Genomic DNA, 21,567 nt, shown 5'->3' on the forward strand with positions numbered 1-21,567 from the left:
ACACATCTAGTTCCTGAGAAGACTAAGGAAATTCAGCAGGTCTCCATCAACTCTTGCCAATTTGTACAGATGCATTGTGGAAAGTATCCTATCAGGATTTGTCACAACTTGGTTTGGTAACTGCTCTGCAAGAGCACAAAGAGCTGTAGTGTTGTGAGCGCAGCCCAGTCCATCACACAAAGCAGCCAATCCCCCATCCCAACCTCAACTTCATTAGATAATAATCTGCCTTCTTGTTCTTGCCACCAAAGGTGATAACCTCACATTTATCCACATTATACTGCATCTGTCATGCAAATGCCCACTCACCCAACCTATCTTTGTATACATTGTGTATGCAAGCAAAGAATAAAGTATTCCTTTCCAAGTCACCCTGCAGCCTCATAGCATCCTCATCGTAGCTCACAATGCCACCCAGTATCGTGTCATCCGCAAACTTGGAGATGTCACATTTAATTCCCTTGTCTAAATTGTTAATATATATTGTAAATAACTGGGGTCCCAGCACCGAGCCTTGCGGCACCCCACTAGTTACAGCCTGCCATTCTGAAAAGGACCCATTAATTCCCACGCATTGCTTCCTGCCTGCCAATCAGTTCTCTATCCATGTCAATACCCTACCCCCAATAACATGTGCTCTAATTCTGCATACTAATCCCTTGCGTGGGACCTTGTCAAAAGGTTTTTTGAAAGTCCAGATACACCACATCCACTGGGTCTCCCTTATTCATTCGACTTGTTACATCCTCAAAAAATTCCAGAAGATTAGTCAAGCATTATTTCCCCCTTCATAAATCCATGCTGACTTTGGCATGTTGGCCTTCATAGTGAGAGGATTTGAGTATGTATATGAGCAAGGAGATCCTAATGTACAGGGTGTCGGGTGTGCTGCCGCAGTGGCTGCCTTAGTCCTTTCACCCTTTATGTTATGTTTTAATGTTTCTTAGTGTTGGGCCTGCTGACTTTAACATCATGGAGCTGTGGTTTACGGAGCTTCTAGCCACGGGTGCGGCACTGACTTTAACATCGCAGAGTGAGGCAATCCCTTGCCAGGGATCGCCAGTGTTGGAGCTCCGTCCAGCTCGGCCTGTGGACTTCGGAAGCCGCGGTCTCCGGTAAGAAGTGGCCGATTCGGAAACTCCAAGCCATAGAGTGTGTTCCTCTGTTCCGAGGCTGGAGTTTCGATTATCCCAGCGAGAGGGCCTGTACACGGGCCATCTGTAGCGGCGACTGCGGAGGGTTCAAAGATTTATTGCCTTCCATCACAGTGTGAAACGTTGATTTCGCTGTGGTGAATGTTTATGTTAAACTCTAAATATGAATTTGAACTTTAATTGATGAGACCACACCTGGAGTGTGCAGGTTTGGTCTCCTAATTTGAGGAAGAACATTCTTGCTATTGTGGGAGTTCAGCGTAGTTTCACCAGGTGAACACCCAGAATGGCGGGACTGAGAGAATGAAAGAATGGGTCAACTGGGCTTATATTCACTGGAATTTAGAAGGATGAGAGGTAATCTTATAGAAACATAAAATTCTTAAGGGATTGGACAGGCTAGACTCAGAAAAAATATTCCTAATATTGGGGGAGTCCAGAACAAGGGTCACAGTTTAAGAATAAGGGGTCGGCCATTTAGGACTGAGATGAGTGAAAACCTTTTCACCCAGAGAGTTGTGAATCTGTGGAATTCTCTGCCACAGATGGCAATGATGGTCAATTCACTGGATGTTTTCAAGTCAGTTAGATATAGCTCTTAGTGCTAATTAAATTAAGGGATTTGGGGAGAAAGCTGGAACGGAGTACTGATTTTGAATGATCAACCATGATCATATTAAATGGCGGTGCTGGTTCGAAGGGCCGAATGGTCTCCTCCTGCACCTATTTTCTGCTTTTATGGCATGGGATGACCAACAGAAAACCTTGGTATTCAACATATAATTGTTCCAATTAAACTGTACATAGAATTTACTGACAAATGATAGCCAGATAAATGTTATACTGTATGACCTTACAATACTGTTGTAAGGTCATAACCAGGGAATGAACCAGTTCCATTTTACAACACATAATCCTCCAAAATTTCCACCACCACCAACGGGATCCCACCACTAGCCACATTTTCCCATTTCATCAATTTCCACCTTCCGTAGAAACCGTTTCCTCTGCAACTTCCTGCTTAACTCATCCCTTTTCACCCAAACAACCCCCTGCCCAGGTACCTTCCCCTGTAACCGCAGAAGATGCAACACCTGTCCCTATAACTCCTCCCTCGACTCTGTCCAGGGACCCAAACAGTCCTTTCACGTTAGGCGGAAGTTCACTTGCACCTCCTCCAACCTCATCAACTGTACCCATTGTTGAAGATGTGGACTTTCATACATCGGCGAGACCAAACGCAGACTGGGCCATTGTTGCATGGAACACCTTCACTCAGCCCGCGTGAACCAATCTGATCTCCCGGTTGCTGGACATTTTAATTCTCCTTCCAATTCCTACACAGACCTTTCTGTACTCGGACTCCTCCAGAGTGAGGCTAAATGCAAATTGGAGGAACAGCATCACATATTTGGCTTGGGTAGCTTACAGCCCAGTAATACGAATATTAATGTCTCTCACTTCAGGTAGTCCCAGCATTCCCTCTCTCTGTCCCTCCCCACCTAAGTCGCACTAGCTTCTCATTTTCACCCTATGGCCTGTTTCCTTTATCATTGTTACTTTTTTGCATACCTTTCATTCATTGTTCTTTATCTCTCCACGTCACCGTCTATATCTCGACATATATTTAATAGAAAATCTTAAATCCATCCAGTGACTTGGCCTCCACTGCCCTCTGAGGCAGGGAATTCCATAAATTAGTAAGATTAAACGTGAACTTACCAGTTTGAAGTTTGATCTGTATTTTATGAGGAGTTACGATGAGGGATTACGTGAAGAAGCCCGCCAGGGCGCATGCGTGTCATTCTTCAAAGCAGCGGTGTGAGATCACAGATAACTGTAATGACTAAACATAGTAAGATTAGAGAAGAGGTACCAGTTAAGTATATGATCAGGGTGGGAGCGGAGGGCACGTAATCCCTCATCGTAACTCCTCATAAAATACAGATCAAACTTCAAACTGGTAAGTTCTCGTTTAATCTTACTATTTTACTTCGGAGTCACGTGAGTGACTACGTGAAGATTTTAAAGCTCTGTGATTTCATGCCGTGGAACGAGTCCATGCATCACGTCTGCCTTGACTGTGGGAGGAATTGTGTTAACATAATTTGGACATGAATTCGATATTGAAATCATAAAAATGTTTAACACAAGTTTATAACCCCTTTTTATGGGTTTAAATTAATTTACAGAACTTAAATTGTTTCTGCAAACGTTCCAGGTTTCATTACTGGTTTATTACAAAATAATTGGAATGTTTTCCCCTCCAGACCATCCTGCTGCCTTGAGGATTTGGTCCATTGGTACATCCAACTGTATCGCTGCCGATGTAGCTGCAGCCCTGGTGGAAAGAGATTTTTTAAATTTAGTATCCACCCCAGCCTGTGTTAGCAACTGTTTCAGCCATCTTGAGATGGTCTGGACCGTCACTCTTGGTGTGGTTGCTAGTGGCTGACCAAAATGTGCCTTATCATTGCCTCTTAGGATATTCGTTATCTCCATGTATAACGACAGATGTCTTATTATACACAGACGGTCATCTGTTGGGTATGACCTAATTGTATATTGAGGCCTGCTGATCCCTTTTCTGTTCTGCTTACTATCTCATAAATATGAAACGTAATATTTTCTGTTGAGAAAGTCATGTTGTCCAGTCTAGTTTTTGCAGTGACTGTATCCTCTGTGCCGTGACCAATACCATTAGCATGACTGTTTTAATGTCAGTCTGTGTAGGGACAGAACTGTTGCTGGAGACCAATTCCTGAGCATCTTCAGGATTATTCTCACATCCCATATTTGGGAGTATCTGGTTCCCCTCATAGGTTTTGTACCAGTGGGTGAGTCCCAACAGTGTAATGGTCTGTCCCCTGCCATAGGTAAGTCGATGGGCACTTCTGGCGCAGTTGATGGCACTGTAACTGAGCCCCTCATCATAGTGGAGGCCTGCCAGATATTCCAGAACAGATGGGATGTTCATGTCTCTGATTCCATGTTTGATACCATTGGGAACCATGGTTGTGTAGGCCAATCGGGTACTACCAATACCAGATGCCGAGTCTTGTTGTATTTCCTTAATACCCGACTGTGTTCCATGTTTTGCTGTGATATCAGCAAATACTATTTTATTCAACATCCATTTGGTGTTTTCATTAAATTTGCGTGACCTGGTGTCTGCCACTGAATTTAGTCTTCCTGGTAGGTAAGTGGCTGATATCCAAATATCTCTCTGGATACACCATTGCCAATTTGTATAGCCAGATTGTCACATGATGTCGATTTGTTTCCACCCTGTGGTTGATGTATGCTACCACGGTGGTATTGGTATTGGTGGCTCCGCACCCAAGTGTACTGGCATCAGTTTGTAGTACCATGGAAAGGTTACTGACAATGCTTGGATAGGAACAAGGCCAGATGTTGTCTATCCACCATTTTAGTTCCATTTTAGCTTGATTGGTAGTTTCACAGATCTGTCAAAGTGACCTGCATAATTTAGAGTGCTTGTATTTTGCTCTCTGTATGTTTTGGTAATGTAGAGGTCCAAATTGTGTGGCTGGAAAGGCAGCCATCATTATGCCAATTACTTTAGCTACCAATCTGATGGATGGTTTGCTGATGTCAGTGAGGTTATTGCAAGCCTCTATTAAATCTCTAGCCTTTCCCTTAGGCAGAGTCACCGACATGTGAACTGAGTCAATGGTGAAACCCCAGATAGTCCATAGTAGTGGAAGACGTTAGTTTAGATTTAACTGGATGAAAAATGAATCTCAGTTTTCCAAATAACATTTTTGTGGCTGTTACAGTTTGTTTGGCCAATTCCAAAGTTTTGCCCATAATGAGTATGTCATCTAAATATGCCATGACCATGTGTATACGTTTCCGTAGAAACGCTTGGGCTGGTTTCAAATTTTTTGTGAACAGCCTGGGCTGATGATAACCCATTTGGCAGTGCTTTATACTGTCAGAGTTGTCCCATCCAGTTGAATTTTAAGTAACATCTGTGGTCACCTCGTATAGGCACTGAATGGTAAGCATCTTTTAAAATCGATGCTGGCCATTGAAGTAACCTTTGGGATTAATTGTTAAGCGGTAACAAAGGTATCTATTTTGTCAGATCTATGATGATGCGATGACCATCATCCTTTTTGTTTTTGTAAAATATATTGGACACGAATTCTAATGGTTCGTGTTGTGTTTTCTCAATTACACCTTTTATGTGAAGCCGCTTCAGTTCAGCTTGCGCTTTTGATTTCCCTTTATCAGAAAGCACGAACATTCGGTTCAGTATATGTTGAACTGGAGGGCTGTACTTGTGTATAAACTCTGTTGTATATCCCTGGATACTGCTTAATCATGCTCCATGCATTCAGAAAAGAGTGTAATCTCCACCCAATCTCCGTGCCCACTGTATATTGTAGGGAACCAGACCCACCTACCTCCATAGTTACTAGTGGCAGGTTTACTTGTTGTAGGTTCTTCGCTGTTGTTGTAGCGCTGGGGTCTGGATTTTCGGTTTGGTTGGCGTTGGAGGTCCCGCATCTTCCAAGAAGGCCGGCCTGGGCCATGGCCTAAAAGACTCATGTTTTGAATACCGGTCCTTCGAGCTTTCACCAGTTCTGCTGGTGGGTGCGTGGGGGTGCTGGGTTCCAGTAGGTTCTCTTGTTCCTGCACCCCCTGCACACTTGTCTTTTCTTCTGCGGACCACTCTTCCAGGTCAGCCCAGAACTGACCCGCAGTGCTCCCCTCTGATGAGGTAGAAGCACTGTGCAGCCCTCAAAGAGGTACTGCTGTGGGTTTATCATAGGGCCCACAGTGACCCGACTCCATTACCCGGAGTCTGTCACGTTGGAGCAAAGCTCCATACACCGCTTCTTCCCGCTCCAGCGCTCTCGGGCGCTGGCCGCCTGCGGTTATTCAAAGTCGGACTCCTCTGAGTCCACGACCTTGTTTGTTTTGTGTCTAGCCTTTCCGCCCGGCCGCGTGGATCTGGCCGGTGCGGAGGCGACATCGGGCACAGCTGATCCCACTATGGGTGATCCAAGTGCCGCTGGCTGCTGCTGGCTGCCCGCTGCTCCACGGTCCTCCTTCTCCAGCTTTGTCCTTACTGTCCTTCCGTGGAGTGGATATGGCCGGTGTGGAGGACATCTGGCACAGCTGATTCCATCTAGTCCACCAGCTTTGTCGCAGCCCGTTGTTTCTGCACCTGCAATCAGCATGGAAATACAAAAAAGACCGCAGCTCTTACCTGCAGGTCCAAGTTAAAATCGTTGCTACGGGTGAACGTTGTTCCACCCCGTCTGCTGCCGTTATTGACTGGTCAAAAGTCAACGGCCCCATTTGAATGGTCTCCCGCCCGGCCGTGGTGTTCTGGCTGGCGCGGGACCAAAAGTCGGCACTGCTCTTCCTATTACGGGAGATAAACGTGCCTTCAGCTGCTGCCGACTGCCTGCGACTCCGCTGTCTTCCCCAGCCAGCTTCACTAGCAGCACTTGTGGACACTCCTTTGTCCAGCTTCCCCTCCTGTACAGACCCAGCGCGGGGAAACATTAGGTTTGTTCCCTCTCCCGCCCGGCCCGGTGCGGGAGCGAGTCGGGAGAGAAAGTCGGGCACAGCTATTCCCATTACGGGAGATAGCGTGCCTTTGGTTGCTGCTGCCGGCGGTTCTTGCAACAGCTTTTCTCCTTTTGTCCCCTAATCTTAAAAAGGGGACAGAACACAAATACAACCTACTGTTTTTGTGGGTTGTTGGCTCCGTTTTCCTCCACCCGTTTGGGGTGAAGTTTGGCACTCGCTCCCGTTATGGGAGATAGTGGTGCCGACGTCCGTTGCTGGCTGCCTGCTGCTGTTCAGCGGCAGCTCGGCAGCCTTTCTGCAATCAAGAAAAAAGGTAAGGAAAAATTCTCTTACCTGTTGTTGCTGGATCTCAACCTGCCGTTCGGGAGGAACGTCCTTCCTCCCGCTGTGATTTCCGCAGCCCCACGGACCCAAGTAGCGTAGGTCCTTGGGGCTGTTGTCCGAGTTGTCGGACTGACAGCTCCGGAGTACTCCCTTGTCGGTGTTTTCTTCCCGGAGCTAAAGTCGCACGAACTCCCGCTAAGGTAAGTAAAAAGGTAAGTAAAGAAACGACGTTCCCTTACCTTACTGTTGCAGGTTCAAAAAATCCTGCCGTATGGGAGGAACGTCCTTCCTCCCGACAATGACGAGTTACAATGCGTGTAGCGTAATGATACGTATGCCTCCTGGCGGGCTTCTTCACGTAGTCATCACGTGACTCCGAAGTAAAATCACAACTCTCTGGGTGAAAAAGTTTTTTCTCACCTCAGTCATAAATGACCTCCCCTTTATTCTAAGACTGTGGCCCCTGGTTCTGGACTCGCCCAACATTGGGAACATTTTTCCTGCATCTAGCTTGTCCAGTCCTTTTATAATTTTATATGTTTCTATAAGAACCCCCTCATCCTTCTAAACTCCAGTCTTTTCAATCTGTCCTCATATGACAGTCCCGCCATCCCAGGGATCAATCTCGTGAACCTACGCTGCACTGTCTCGTGAATTCTCTTACAATAATTTGTGTAATTTTCTTTTCTTGTTTGTATTTCCAAGAATTGGGGTCAAGCAACTTTAAACATGGAAATACGTACCAGTTTGAGATGGAGCAAGGCCATTTTGTGCAACCAGTCCGAGTTAGTTTCTAATCTCCATGTAAACATCGACTCTTGGTTCAAGTCCACGTTCAAGTTTACTGTCATTCGCACAAATTACGTAAAATTGTTAAAGAAGTCCTCAATAAAGAAAACATTAGTGCAATAATATAATTTGTGATAAAAGAATAAGTCCATAGCAGTGCAGGAGGAGGGCCTTAATGTTTCACTGTTGATCTAGGGTTAGGGATGTGTAGGTTTGTTCAGGAATTTGATCATTGTAGGAACGTAGCTGTTCCTGGACCCGGTGTTGTGTGACTTCTGGCTTCTGTACCTCCTGCCCAATGGTAGCAGTGTGGAGAGGGCATTGCCCGGATGATTGGGATGCTTATGATGGAGGGGAGGAATGTGTCCATGATGCCCACCATTCTCTGCAGCCTCTTCCTGTGCATTGGAGTTGCCATACCAGGCCATGTAGGAACATAGAAACATAATAAAATAGGTGCAGGAGTAGGCCATTCGGCCCTTCGAGCCTGCACCGCCATTCAATATGATCATGGCTGATCATCCAACTCAGTATCCTGTACCTGCCTTCTCTCCATACCCCCTGATCCCTTTAGCCACAAGGGCCACATCTAACTTCCTCTTAAATATAGCCAATGAACTGGCCTCAACTACATTCTGTGGCAGAGAATTCCAGAGATTCACCACTCTCTGTGTAAAAAATGTTTTTCTCATCTCAGTCCTAAAAGATTTCCCCTTTATCCTTAATGTGGGGGTACATTCTACAGTACATCTGTAAAAGTTTGTACTATATTAAGGGATCTGTGAAACGGAATCAGGGGATAAGGGGAGAAAGCAGGAACAGGGTATGATCAGCCATGATCATATTGAATGGCGGTGCTGGCTCGAAGGGCTGAATAGCCTACTACTGCACCTATTTTCTATGTCTCTCCGCCACCGACCCTCCAATATCAGTGCATGATCCCTCTCCCAGCTTCCCCTTTCTAAAATAATTTCTGTGGTCATGATGATGTTGATTGAATGGCTATTGTGGCACCACTCAACCAGGTATTCCCTCTATCTCCTCTACACTGACTCATCACCACTGCTGATCCAGCCAGATACACCGGCATTGGCCATGAATTTAGAGAAAGGTATTGGAACTGTGCTGAGCCACACAGTCATGAATGGCCAATATGAGCCTGTAGGCATAAAGTGGGCAACATTAATGAGCCAGTGTTTCACAGGCTGAAGGGCAGGATACAGAGCTCTGTTTCTAATAAAATAATGACTTTGGGTTGTGTATGCAGCAGCTGAGATGGATCGGGTGCAGAGCCATCGTGGACATAGTGGATTGAATCTTATTTTTCTGTAACATAATTTCCTCCCATGTCTTTAACACCCCCTAGTGTAAAACCTTGACAAATCTAATATTTGCCACACTGTATGTGACATCTGAATGAATAAAGCATCATTGAACCATTGGTCACGGGCTGCTATCATCAGGATTTAGTTTAGTTTTAGTTTAGAGATTCAGTGTGGAAACGGGCCCTTCAGCCACCGAGTCCATACTGACCATCGATCACCCGTTCGCATTAGTTTAGTTTAGAGATACAGCGTGGAAGCAGGCCCTCGGGCCCACAGCGTCCACGCCGACCAGCGATCACCTCGTACACTAGTTCTAGCCTACACACTAAGGACAATTTACAGAAGCTAACTAACCTACAAACCTGCATGTCTTTGTAACGTGGGAAGAAACCAGAACACCTGGAAAAAAACCACGCGGTCACAAGGAGAATGTGCACATTCTGTACAGAGAACACCGGTAGTCGGGATCAAACTTGGATCTCTGGCGCTGTGAAGGGCTTGTCCCATGAGCATGCGACTCCATGCGGCAAGCGCGATCTAAAGGGCTTGTCCCACGAGCATGCGGCAAGCGCGACCTAATGTGGTCGCTTGAGCCATACGGCCTCGCGGGGCCGGAGCCGTATGGAGTTGTGCGGAGCTGGTCCCGACACCGCGCGGGGTTCCGAAAAACTGACCGTGTTCAAAAATTCGGCACGGCAACGACCTGCCGGCCCGCAGCCGCCTCGACGCCGTACGCACCGCCTCGATGGGCATACGCAGTGTCTCGACGCCGTACTCATGTCTTGACGCTGCGCATACCCGTCAGACTTCGCTCGAACTTCACGTCACTCACTCGACCTCCGCGCGGCCCCCGCTTATGGTTTGGTCGCGCTTGCCGCGCGCTTGCCACATGCAGGTCGCATGCTCGTGGGACAGGCCCTTTAAGGCTGCAACCCTACTACTGCACCACCACTCTGGTGATGTTCTCAGCAATGCTGCAAAACCTAAGAAAGGCTCTCTTCAATCCTAAGAAAGCTAATGCTCTCTAACTATCCTCTATTCTGATGATATTCAATCCCCAAACTGTTGTTATTTCCTCAGTGCCCATGGAACATCGTTATAGAGGACGCAAGATGGATGAGGCCATTTCAGAGGAATCCTAGTCTGGGCCTGATGGTGGAGCCAGGGGCAGCTCTCATTGTTCCCCCTTTGCAGTGGCTATAGGTAACAAGGCTATAGGTACCATAGGCTACAGGCTGCTGGGTTACACTGTTGTGTTTACCTTGAAGAACCACGAGGGACCCAGTGTGGGGCGGCCGTTGCGGACTAAGGGGGGGGGGGGGGGGGGGGGTGAAGAAGGTTTGAGTACTCATTGTAACTTTGTTGGCACCTTTGTGGCAACTCTTTTGTGTACTTTATATGCAAAACCAAAGAATTCCACTGCAGCTAGGTACAAGTGACAATAAAGTTTCATAATCAGACACTGTGTTGGTAATCGGTGCATCTCCCCATCATCGAGCCCTGCGACAACAGAATGTCTAGAAAAATGCACAAATAGCAGAACTGCTTTGAAGTAATGGAAAACAACATAATTTGTGGTCTGATCACATGACAGGAAATGGCTTACTGACGGAACAGTGTTCTTCAATCGTACAACGTCACCAACGTTCTGCTTCTCAGTTAAACATAGAACATTGCAGCACAAGAACTGGTCCTTTAACCCACAATTTCTGTGCAGAACAAGATGTCAAGACATCTCTTATCTGCCAGCCCATAATCCATATCATTCCACTCTCTGCATATCCATATGCCCATTTTTAAACACCACTTTCATACCTGCTTCCACCACCACCCCAGCAGCAGGTTCCAGGCACCCACCACCCTCTGTGTATAAAACCCGCCCCACACATCTCCTTTAAATTTTTCCCCTCTCACCTTAAAGCTATTCCATATAGTATATGATTTTTCCATCTTGGGAAGAAGGTTCTGACTGTCTACTCTAACTATACCTCGCTTTTAGATGCTTCTATCAGGTCTCCTCCAATCTCCAGTTCCAGAGGAAACGTCCAACATCTGAATGTTGTTAAAGTTGTTGACTTGCTCGGCACTGGTGCCTAGACTGCACTTGTGCCTAGACTGCACTTGTGCCTAGACTGCACTTGTGCCTAACCTGCTGAGGGACTTACATCAGAAGGGCACCCGAAGGAACAGTGCGTGAGTACATACATGTAGCACAGGTGTGTGTGTCTGCGTGTGTATATGTTGAGTTGAGTTTTCAGTTAAAAGCTTTTGTTGTGTGCTAAGCAGTCAGCAGAAAGACTATACTGTATGAATCTTTGTGCGTGTGCATGTGTCTGTGTGTACGTATGTTTGTGTCTGTGCATATGTGCCAGTATCTCTGCGTGTTAGCATATGTAGAGTATGTGTGTGTGCTTGATCTGTGTACAAGTGTGTGTGAGAGTTTGGATGAATGCATGAATATTGAGATACATGTGTGTGTGTGTGTGTGTGTGCGTGCGTGCATGCATACGTTCTCACATCCTCTGACGCCCTTTATATTGATAGTCCTTCGTCACTAAGAAAATGAAGATGGTTATCATTGAATACATACACAATGAAGGATAGCCTGAGGTCAGTGGAAGAGAACCTACTCTGGGACACATTTCTGAAAACATTCTCAAACACTAACATACTTCAGTGAGGTAAATAAGTTGCATTCTCAAGACAAAATCATTGATGGTTAAAAAAACATTGTCCTTGTTTCTAACAGCCCACACCCTTATTGCCCACCAACACACATCAATGCCAGTCTAACCATAAGCTTTACTGGTCATTGGTCACCCCTCCCCCACCGAGACACTGGCCACTCCCTCAACCCCATCCCCCCCCCCCCCCAACCCCATGCCCGTGTATCCCTGTGAGAATCACCTCTTCCCCTCACCCCCGCAGGTCCATGTATCCCTGAGAGAATCACCCGCCACCCTTGCCCCAGCACCAACTATCATTGTTCACTGGGGCAGCACAGTGGTAGAGTTGCTGCCTTACAGCACCAGACACCCGGGTTCGATCTGTCTGTCTGTACGGAGTTTATACGTTCTCCCTGTGACCGCATGGGTTTTCCCCAGGTTCTCTGGTTTCCTCCTACACTCCAAAGACGTGCAGGTTTGTATGTTAATTGGCTTCTGTAAATTGTCCCTGATGTGTAGGACAGAGCTAGTGTTTGGGGATCACTAGTCGGCGTGGACCTGGTGGGCTGAAGGGCCTGTTTCCACTCTGTATCTCTAAATGAAACAAAACCAAAAGTTGCTCTCTGTTACCAATTGTCGTCTCTTCAGGTTGATCCCACACTCTACATTGGTGAACACTGCCCTGCACAATGTAGCTTGTATTTGCCACATGAAACATGGTCAGCTCAGGCAGTGGGAGATCACTGGCTCAAGCCTGCCATCTGCTGGCACATGGTGGCATTAACTTGTGTAGGAAGGAATTGCTGATGCTGGTATAAACCAAAGATAGACACAAAAAGCTGGAGTAACTCAGTGGGACATGCAGCATCTCTGGAGAGAATGAATGGGTGACGTTTGTGCTGAGACCCTTCTTCAGACTAGGTAAGGGAAAGGGAAACGAGAGATATGGACATTGGGATAGTCCCTGCCTCAACTCAGGGACGGCCTTAGGAGGTGCGTGGCCCAATTGGGAACAATTTTGGTGAGCCCCAGGTTTCCAGCCAATGACTGTCAGCCCTGTTATCTATATTACTAAAAGTCTTATCTTGACCACTTCCTGTTGTTCTGTATATTGATTTTAGAAAAAACGCTGACACTTACGGCTGTGATTTTTGACCATCTTGCTCAGTCCCCCTCCGCTGTGCAGGGCAAGAGGATTTTTCCCATTGATGAAAAATAAAAGAGTTATTAGTGTTTAAAAAATGTTGAGATTCTCTCTCCTGAAGGCCATGCCCCTTCCTGAGGGACTATTAAATCCAGAAGTGTTGAGTGCCTCAGCCAGTCTCTGCAAGATGGGGGAACGAGAGGGTCACGTCTCTCAGTCTGTGCTGTGAATGACACTGAACACATGTCGACTATACTGTGAGTGGTTTTACTGACCTGTCAGTGCTCTTAATGTGGTTTGAAAATATAGTTTGGAAATGCTAAAGCTGTGTTGCCTTTGGTTTGGAAATGCTAAAGCTGTGTTGCCTTTGGGTTTGGAAATGCTCAAGCTGTGTTGCCTTTGGTTAGGAAATGCTAAAGCTGTGTTGCCTTTGGTTAGGAAATGCTAAAGCTGTGTTGCCTAATTAAAGTTGCCTTGCCTAATTAAAGTTGCCTTGCCTAATTAAAGTTGACTTGCCCAATTAAAGTTGCCTTGCCTAATTAAAGTTGCCTTGCCTAATTAAAGTTGCCTTGCCTAATTAAAGTTGCCTTGCCTAATTAAAGTTGCCTTGCCTAATTAAAGTTGCCTTGCCTTCTATATAATTAAAAGTCTAATCTTGACCACTTCCTGTTTGCGCTTTATATGGATTTTGGAAAAAACGCTACCACGTACGGCTGTGATTTTTGGTCATCTTAATCAGAGTCCCCCTCCGCTCATCAGATGCTGAGGATGTTTCCCATCGATGAAAAATAAAAGTTATTAGTGTTTAAAAAATGTTGAGATTCTCTCTCCTGTCAATCACGCCACAAAGGCCACACCCCTTCTGGTGGGAGAGAGCGGGACTATAAATCCTGAAGTGTGTGGCTCAGTCTGGGCAAGATGGAGCGGGGAGTGGCCTTGCACCCTGCTTGAAATGGTATGAAACTGCACTTGAATTTGGTGGCCTTGCACCCTGCTTGAAGTGGTATGAAACTGCACTTGAATTTTGTGGCCTTGCAACCTGCTTGAAGTGGTACGAAACTGCATTGAATTTTGTGGCCTTGCACCCTGCTTGAAGTGGTACGAAACTGCATTGAATTTCGTGGCCTTGCACCCTGCCAGCCCAATAATCCATTCGGCCCACAATGTTCATACTATCCCTCTGGAAACCAGTCCCTTCAGCCCACAACACTCATACTAGCGCTCCAGAACACCCCCCCCCCCCCCCAGCTACCAGTATTGAAATTGGTGAAGAGGTGGAATATTGTGTTGGGGGACCAGCCCTCCCGTGTGATGCTGGGACCCAACGGGTCCCACTTAGTCAAGTTTAGTATATATTATGAAATTGTACACTAAGGTGCTATGCATTATATACTGTCTTAATCTCTCCTGCTCTCGGCTGACTGTCAGTACCTCCACTGACTTCCAACCTTTACCTTAGCTGCTAATTACCATTAAATTGCTTTATGTGATTGGACACAATTCCCTTGAAGACAGCGGCTGATTGGACGGGAGGAGACCGATTTGTTGATTGGACTGGAATTTTATGGGAAGCTGGTCAGTGATTGGTCACAACGCCCCTCGGAGACTGTGTCTGGTTGGCCGCCGAGTGACCAGCGCATTATGTGATTTGACACAATGCCCTTGGAGACAGCGGCTGATTGGATGGGAGGCGACCAATTTATTGATTGGGCGGGAATGGTAAGGGAAGCTGGTCGGTGATTGGATACAACCCCCTTAGAGACAGTGGTTGATTGGTCACCAAATAATCGGGCACAAAAAATTGACAAATATGAAAACAAAAAAATCGGATTTCCGATTTAAATCTGATATCAGATACATAGGGTGGGTATCGATTAATTGTAGACAACAGATTATAAAAAATAATCCAACCCCATTAATTCACTCAAGGTGTAATATGATGTGTTCTACAGTATGAAGTGTACAGCAAAACTTGCACTTCCAGAGTGGTCTATCATGTTGTTTCAACAGACCACGGATTTATTTAAAGAGCAAAACATAAAGTGCTGGAGAACTCAGCAGGTCAGGCTGGATCTAATGAGGGTCTGAAGAAGGGTCTCGACCCAAAACGTCACCTATTCCTTCTCTCCAGAGATGCTGCCTGACCCTCTGAGTTACCCCGGCATTTTGTGTCTATGGAGGGAATGGCTAGGCGACTTTTAGGGTCGGGTTCCTTCTTCAGGCATTTTTTAAGGGGTTGGGAAAGATCGAAAATTTCACGTATTTAAATATGTTGTTATGAATATAGTAGTAGTGTGGGAGAAAATTCCATGAGCCAAAGGAACGCGGCGTCATTAATACTTGGCCAAAATACAATTATATTGACTGAGGAATGCAGATCGATGTATTGGTGACACATTGTATAACTACGTGTTAACTACTGGCTGTTAACAAGTGCTAACAGTAGCAGTTAACAAATCGTTTTCGTCTCAGTTGAATCAAGTGACAAACGACTGCAATCTTTCTGCAGTACTCATTAAACCCGAGCTGGAAACTGAAAAGTAGGGGCATGCCATCCCCTGCATACCCCCTCCCCCATTTCCATCACTGGTGCCGGTGACAGTATTAAGAATTAACCGTGGGGCTGTGTTGTTGTCGGTGATAGAGTGTGTTGCCCACCAGCCTAGCGCGGGCCCCCCTTAGGAGCGGGGCCCAATTGGGAGCAATTGGTACAATTGGCTTAAGGCCGGCCTTGCCTCAACTATCTCCTCTGGCAGCTTCATCCAAACATCCACCACCATTTGTATGAAAACGTTACCCCCCCCAGATTACTATTAAATCTTTTCCCCTTCACCTTAAACCTATATTCTCTGGTTCTCGATTCACCTACTCTGGGCAAGAGACCCTCTCATGATTTTATACACCTATGTAAGATCACCCCTCGTGCTCTCCTGCACTCCAAGGAATAGAGTTCCAGCCTGCTCAACCACTGCCGAGAACTCAGAACCTCTAGTCCTGGCAACATCCTCGTAAATCTTTTCTGCACCCTTTCCAGCTTGACAACATCTTTCCTATAGCACGGTGCCCAGAACTGCACACAATACTCTAAATCAGGCCTCATCAATGTCTTATACAACCGCAACATGACCTCCCAACTTCTATACTCAATACTCTGACTGATGAAGGCCAATATGCGAAACGCCTTTTGACCACCCTATCTACTTGTGACTCCACCTACAAGGATCTATGCAGCTGCACTCCTAGATCCCTCTGCTCTCCACAACACTACCCAGAGCCCTACCATTCATTGTGTAGGCCCTGCCCAAAATGCAACCTCACATTTCTCTGCGTTAAATTCCATCAACCATTCATCAGCCCACCTTAATAGATCGAAATCCTGCTGCAATGTTCACAACCATCTTCACTATCTGCAAAACCACCCACTTTTGTATCGTCAGCAAACTTGCCAACCTTGCTCTGTATGTTCTCATCCACATCATTGATATAGATGACAAACAGAAACGGGCCCAGCACCGAACTCTGAGGCAGACCATTAGTCACAGGCCTCCAGTCAGAGAAGTCCGAGAAAGTTCAGTCAGTCTTCCTCCATTTGTTCGCCTGTGTTTGGGGCCTTGACCCTCCGCAGTCGCTGCTATGGACGGCCTGATGTACAAGCCCTCTCGTTGGGTTGATCGAAGCTCCGATGTCGGGACGGATGGAACACACTCCGCAGCTTGGAGTGCCCGAATCCGCCACTTTCTTACCGGAGACTGTGGCTTCTCGATGTTGTAGGCCGCAGGCAGGCCAGCATTCGGAGCTCTTCTCTGGTGATCCCTGGCAAGGGATTCCTGGCTCTGGAATGGTAAAGCTAGAAGCTCTGCAGACTGCGGCATCACAATGTTAATGTCAGCATGCTGGCGGTCAGAGCCTTTCTTCTGTCTCCGCGATGTTAAAGCCCGTGCCAAGCTTGCTACTGAAGCTCTGAGCTGTCTCTGGGAAAGGCGGCAACAATCCAAGTTGTTAGGCCGCGAGAGAAGGTAAAATGCTACTAGGTGAAAAGTCGCATCTCCGCCGAGGTAAGTGGCTGGAAACGGTTCCCCCCTTTTCCCCCTCACCACCCCCCCACATAAAAACATAGTTGTACAATAAAACAAAAATAGTCAAAATAACTGGCACACTGCTGGCGAGGCTGTCGCTCACGGTGCCACCCGATGACCTGAATGTATTTTATTACATTATTTATGTGTTTATTACTTTATTGGACTTCAATGGAATATCTTTGCACTAAATGTCATACCCTTTATCTGTGCATTTTGAATGGCTTGGTTTTAATCACTGTACCTCAGTGCACATGACAATACAAAAACTAAGCTACTTGTAGACTTACTTATGGGCCTGTCCCACATGGGCGAGTGCAGGAGACTCTGTGCTCGCCACATGTTCGCTGGTGGTCTCTGGTGAGTCTCCTTCATGGTCGCAAGGAGTTCCCGCATTCTAGTCGTGGCCTCAGTATGGTCGTCGTAAATGTTTCAACATGTTGACACATTTTCTGCGACCAAAAATTGGTCGCCATGGAGAAAATTAATAATCCTGTAGTCGTAGGTGCAGTTGTAGTGGGGTCGCCATGTAGTTATGGGTAGTCGAGGTAGTCGTAGGTAGTTTTAGTTAATCGCCTTTGATGACCGGGCATTTTCATTGGCTCATTGTGGAAAAAAAAGCAGGAGTTTTCAGAATCAAGGATAACCGATTGCCGTTAAATGTCCGCCAAACTTCACAGCTGTGTATCTCTGGCTTATTAAAAGTCGTCTGACTTCTTAAAAGTGTCTGCACTCCTTCTCACCCCTTCTCCCCTCCCCCCTCTTTTAAAGGACTTACCGTACACTGTGCTAGCCGTCTTAACCTTCCTGTTCATCGCGGTGTGTGTCTGTATCACCTTGGCTTTGCACCGTGTGAATTTCAGACAGCGCTCGCCCCATTTGCCCTGGCTCCCGCCTTTGCGATGTGTGTTTGAGTGTGTGTTTCACTCTTTACAGTCGCCGTTCCAGTTCCCGGTTTTTCAGGCAACTGCCGGCAACTTGACAGTCGCCAGCAGTCCGCTGAAAAATCGCCTAAGTGGGACAGGCCCTTTAGACTTCTCCCTGACCTTATCATGGAGTAATGTGTGTCGTTTTAGTCACCCAGCTATAGGAAATATGTCATTAAGGAAATGGTGCAGAAGAGATTCATCAGAATGTTACCTGGACTTGTCTTGAGTTTTTGGGAGAGGTTGGATTGGCTGGGGCGTTATTATTTGGAATGTAGGAGATTGAAGGGTAACTTTACGGAGGTGTATATGATCATGAGCATTTTGGATAAAGTGAATACATCGTTTTTATCGCAGGATACAGGATTATGAGGTGAGTGGAGAGGGAAAGGAATTAAGAGGGAACTCAGGGGCAACCTTTTCACTCAGAGGGTAGTCTGCATTTGGAATGAGCTGTTAGTGGAACTATAGCAGATTTTTTATTTTGACATTGATGATTTTTGAAAGGCATTCGCACAGATACAAGGGTAGGAACCGCTTAGAAGACTATGAGCCATATGCATGCAAATGGGACTTTCCCAGAATGCCAACTTGGCCGACGTAGATATGGTGGGCCACAGGGCCTGTTTTTGTGCTGTATATTTCTATGGCTCTAGGACTCTATCTTCCAAAGCCATCTCATGTAGTTTTTTGCCCTCTACTAGCTGTGTCCCTATCCAGAACATTGAACAATGAAGGAAGGATACATTTCAAACCAGTGAGGATCATGTCCAACTTGAGACATCACCATTGCAGGGGAACCCTAGCTGATGAAGGCCAGTCTGCTAAAAGCTCTTGCACTCCTAGATCCCTCTGATCTACAACCCGCCCCAGTCCTGCTGCTCACTGTGAAGATCCTGCCCTGGTTTGACTTCCTAAAATTCAACACCACACAATTATTTAAATTAAACTTCATTACCCAGTCTTCGGCCCACTGGCATTAAATCATAACTTGCTGCAATTCTTGGTTGATTGAGCTTTGTCCATGGTGCATTGTTTAACATGCACGTACCTACACTGAAACTTGTTCGCGTTGCTCTTTGCCCTCAGACATGCCTGCTGTTGCGCTCAGTATTCCCTTAAGGCTGCTTGCATGCGATTGCACGCGTTTGGCACGACCAAACGGAAACGGAGTTCACGCAAAGTTCGCGCGTGACATCATTTGCGTCATGCTTACCAATCAGCTGGGCAGGAGGCGGGCCGCCTGAATTTGGGCATCGCACGGCGTCGGGCGGTGATGTCATCACGCAACGCCATGCCGGGCAGTGATGTCATCGCACAACGCCACACGCTAGGCATACACCGTCAAGACGCTGCATACGCCATCAAGACGCTGCGTACGACCTCAATGCGCCTGCGGGCCGACAGGCCGTTAGCGCGCAAAGATTTTGGACACTGTCAGATTTTCGGAGCCCCGCGCAATGTCGGGACCAGCCCCGCGCGGCCATACGGTGCCCGTACGCCTCAAGCGACCACGAGGTCGTGTAATTTGCGAGCCAAGGTCGCGTAAGTGGGACAGGCCCTTTACTCTCTCATTGAAATGTTTGATCCCTGGGCTTGTAAGGATCACACATTGTGGTGGTGCACCTTTTTGTTGCTGCACACCATGGTTGTCCAATTCTGAGCCGTGCTGAACCTCTGTCTGACATGAAATCTGAAACAACCTTTGAATGTTGTTCTTCCACAGCACTGAACTTTGTTGCGACGCTGCATCACTGCGACACCTACAGAAGAATTACAACACAAATTGGGTGTGATGCTGACTAAAGGAATGGGATGAATATTTTATTATATATGTAAAAACGTCTTGACTTTATTTCTAAACCCTGGCATAATATCATTGAATTTAGGTTGCAATATGAACCTTTCCCAATATTCCTGCCAAATCATTACCAGACAATCCAAACTCATGGTAAACTCACAGGCCAATGGCAGGCATTGCAAAACATTACTGATGCATTACCGATTACTCCTATCTTCATATTTTAATATTCTTATTCAGGACACAGCTTGGTAACATAATTATCGTGGAGACCAAATTACTGAGCAGGTAGCTCAAACCTTAGTGGCCACAATTATTACACACCCATGTCACATGAGATGGTTTAAGACATTATGTAGGTATGTTGCAAAGCCTACCTGAAGCGTCGTTGAAAATCTGTCGCTGCCCGTGTGCGCGATTTTGGCGCCGTTTAGAGGGGGCGGGTTTAAAACGCGATTTTCTCTAAGCTGTTCCAATCGAAAATGTTCAGCCTAGTTAATTATTAACGAAAAATCGCTGGAAGACCCCGTCGCAAAAGCTATTATTAGGTTTAAAGGCCTTGAATAATAGTTATAGTAGTTTAAAAATCAATCTCTAAACCCGCGACCGCCAGCAACCGCAGGGTCTCATAAAGCAGACAACTGAAGTTAGGTTGTATATTTTTACATTAAAAAGGGCTTCTAAAGATCCCTTTATACAAAGTTTAATATTGCGAGTAGCTCAATTTGGCCCCATTATATCCCGCAGTATTTTTCTCGGCATTTGGGGGCACAAATCTACCGCAATGTGAACGTTCTAAACCAGCGCGTTCCACAGGGACCCACTGGAAAGCTGATTTAAATGGACATTTATTTACAGCAATTAAACACTAAATTCCTTCCATTTGGCCTATAAATTAATGTAAATGAGATTTAAAAATCATGTTTTATTGTGAATTATTTGTGAATATTATTTGGACATTTAGGCTATTTAAAAATGTTAATCATTTATTAAGAAATGGATAGATGTTTAGATCTAGTAATTGAAGTCTGAAATTAGCTACAATTAGGTTTATATGCTTTAATTTCAGGTCATCCAAGTAAGATTATTTTATATTTGTTTCAGAATGCTTCAATCTATGATAACTGAAAATTTCATTCAGTTCTCTTAATTTTTAAGAAAGTTATGGGCTTTTGACTGTTCACGATCACAGCTTTTTTGTTATGTCCATAGAAAATCAATAGGGAACAAGATGCTCATTTCCCAGTATGAAAATGGCCATAACTTTTTAAATACTTGAGATATGAAAGTGAATTAGGTGTCAAATTAAACTTATTTTTATGCTTTATCTGATGGGATAAATTACAGACTTGATTTTTAAAATCTCAAAATTTTGTAACATTGCTACATTATGGTAAAAGGGATGAATTAATTTCACAATACACAGTATCACTAAGGGAGCTTTATAATGTAAATTATGGCACAAATACTGTATAAGTGGACATTAGGTTAAATATTTCAGTTTCCTGAAACTGCCTGACAAAAAAAGTATTTTGGAGAATAATTGTTCTACCAAGATTTTACAAGTTGAAAGCACACAAGTTGTTCAAGAAAGCCATGGTGAACCCTTCATCAAATGGAGCCAATCTTCCCGTAGGTATAAGTTAAGGTTAATTTTATTGTTTGAGTTTAAATGTAAGGTTGTTAAATTGGAAAGGACAGATGTTATCAAAAAATGAGTTGCACTCTAAACTATTGCAGATGGACTGCAGAGAGTTTGCGGAATGATGACAGATAGAGATTTATAGGAAC

At 45.6% G+C, this 21,567-nt stretch overlaps 1 long non-coding RNA gene across 1 annotated transcript; it reads left to right on the top strand.

Moving 5' to 3' along the window:
• Positions 1-919: 919 nt before the first annotated feature.
• On the top strand, positions 920-21,535 carry LOC116982115. Its single transcript, XR_004414352.1, has 3 exons — positions 920-930; positions 5,603-5,608; positions 21,425-21,535. It is a non-coding gene; the product is annotated as an uncharacterized LOC116982115 (long non-coding RNA).
• The last annotated feature ends 32 nt before the right edge of the window (positions 21,536-21,567 follow it).

Source organism: Amblyraja radiata, chromosome 16 (genome assembly GCF_010909765.2).
Source record: "Amblyraja radiata isolate CabotCenter1 chromosome 16, sAmbRad1.1.pri, whole genome shotgun sequence".
In the NCBI taxonomy this organism is placed as follows: Eukaryota; Metazoa; Chordata; class Chondrichthyes; order Rajiformes; family Rajidae; genus Amblyraja; species Amblyraja radiata.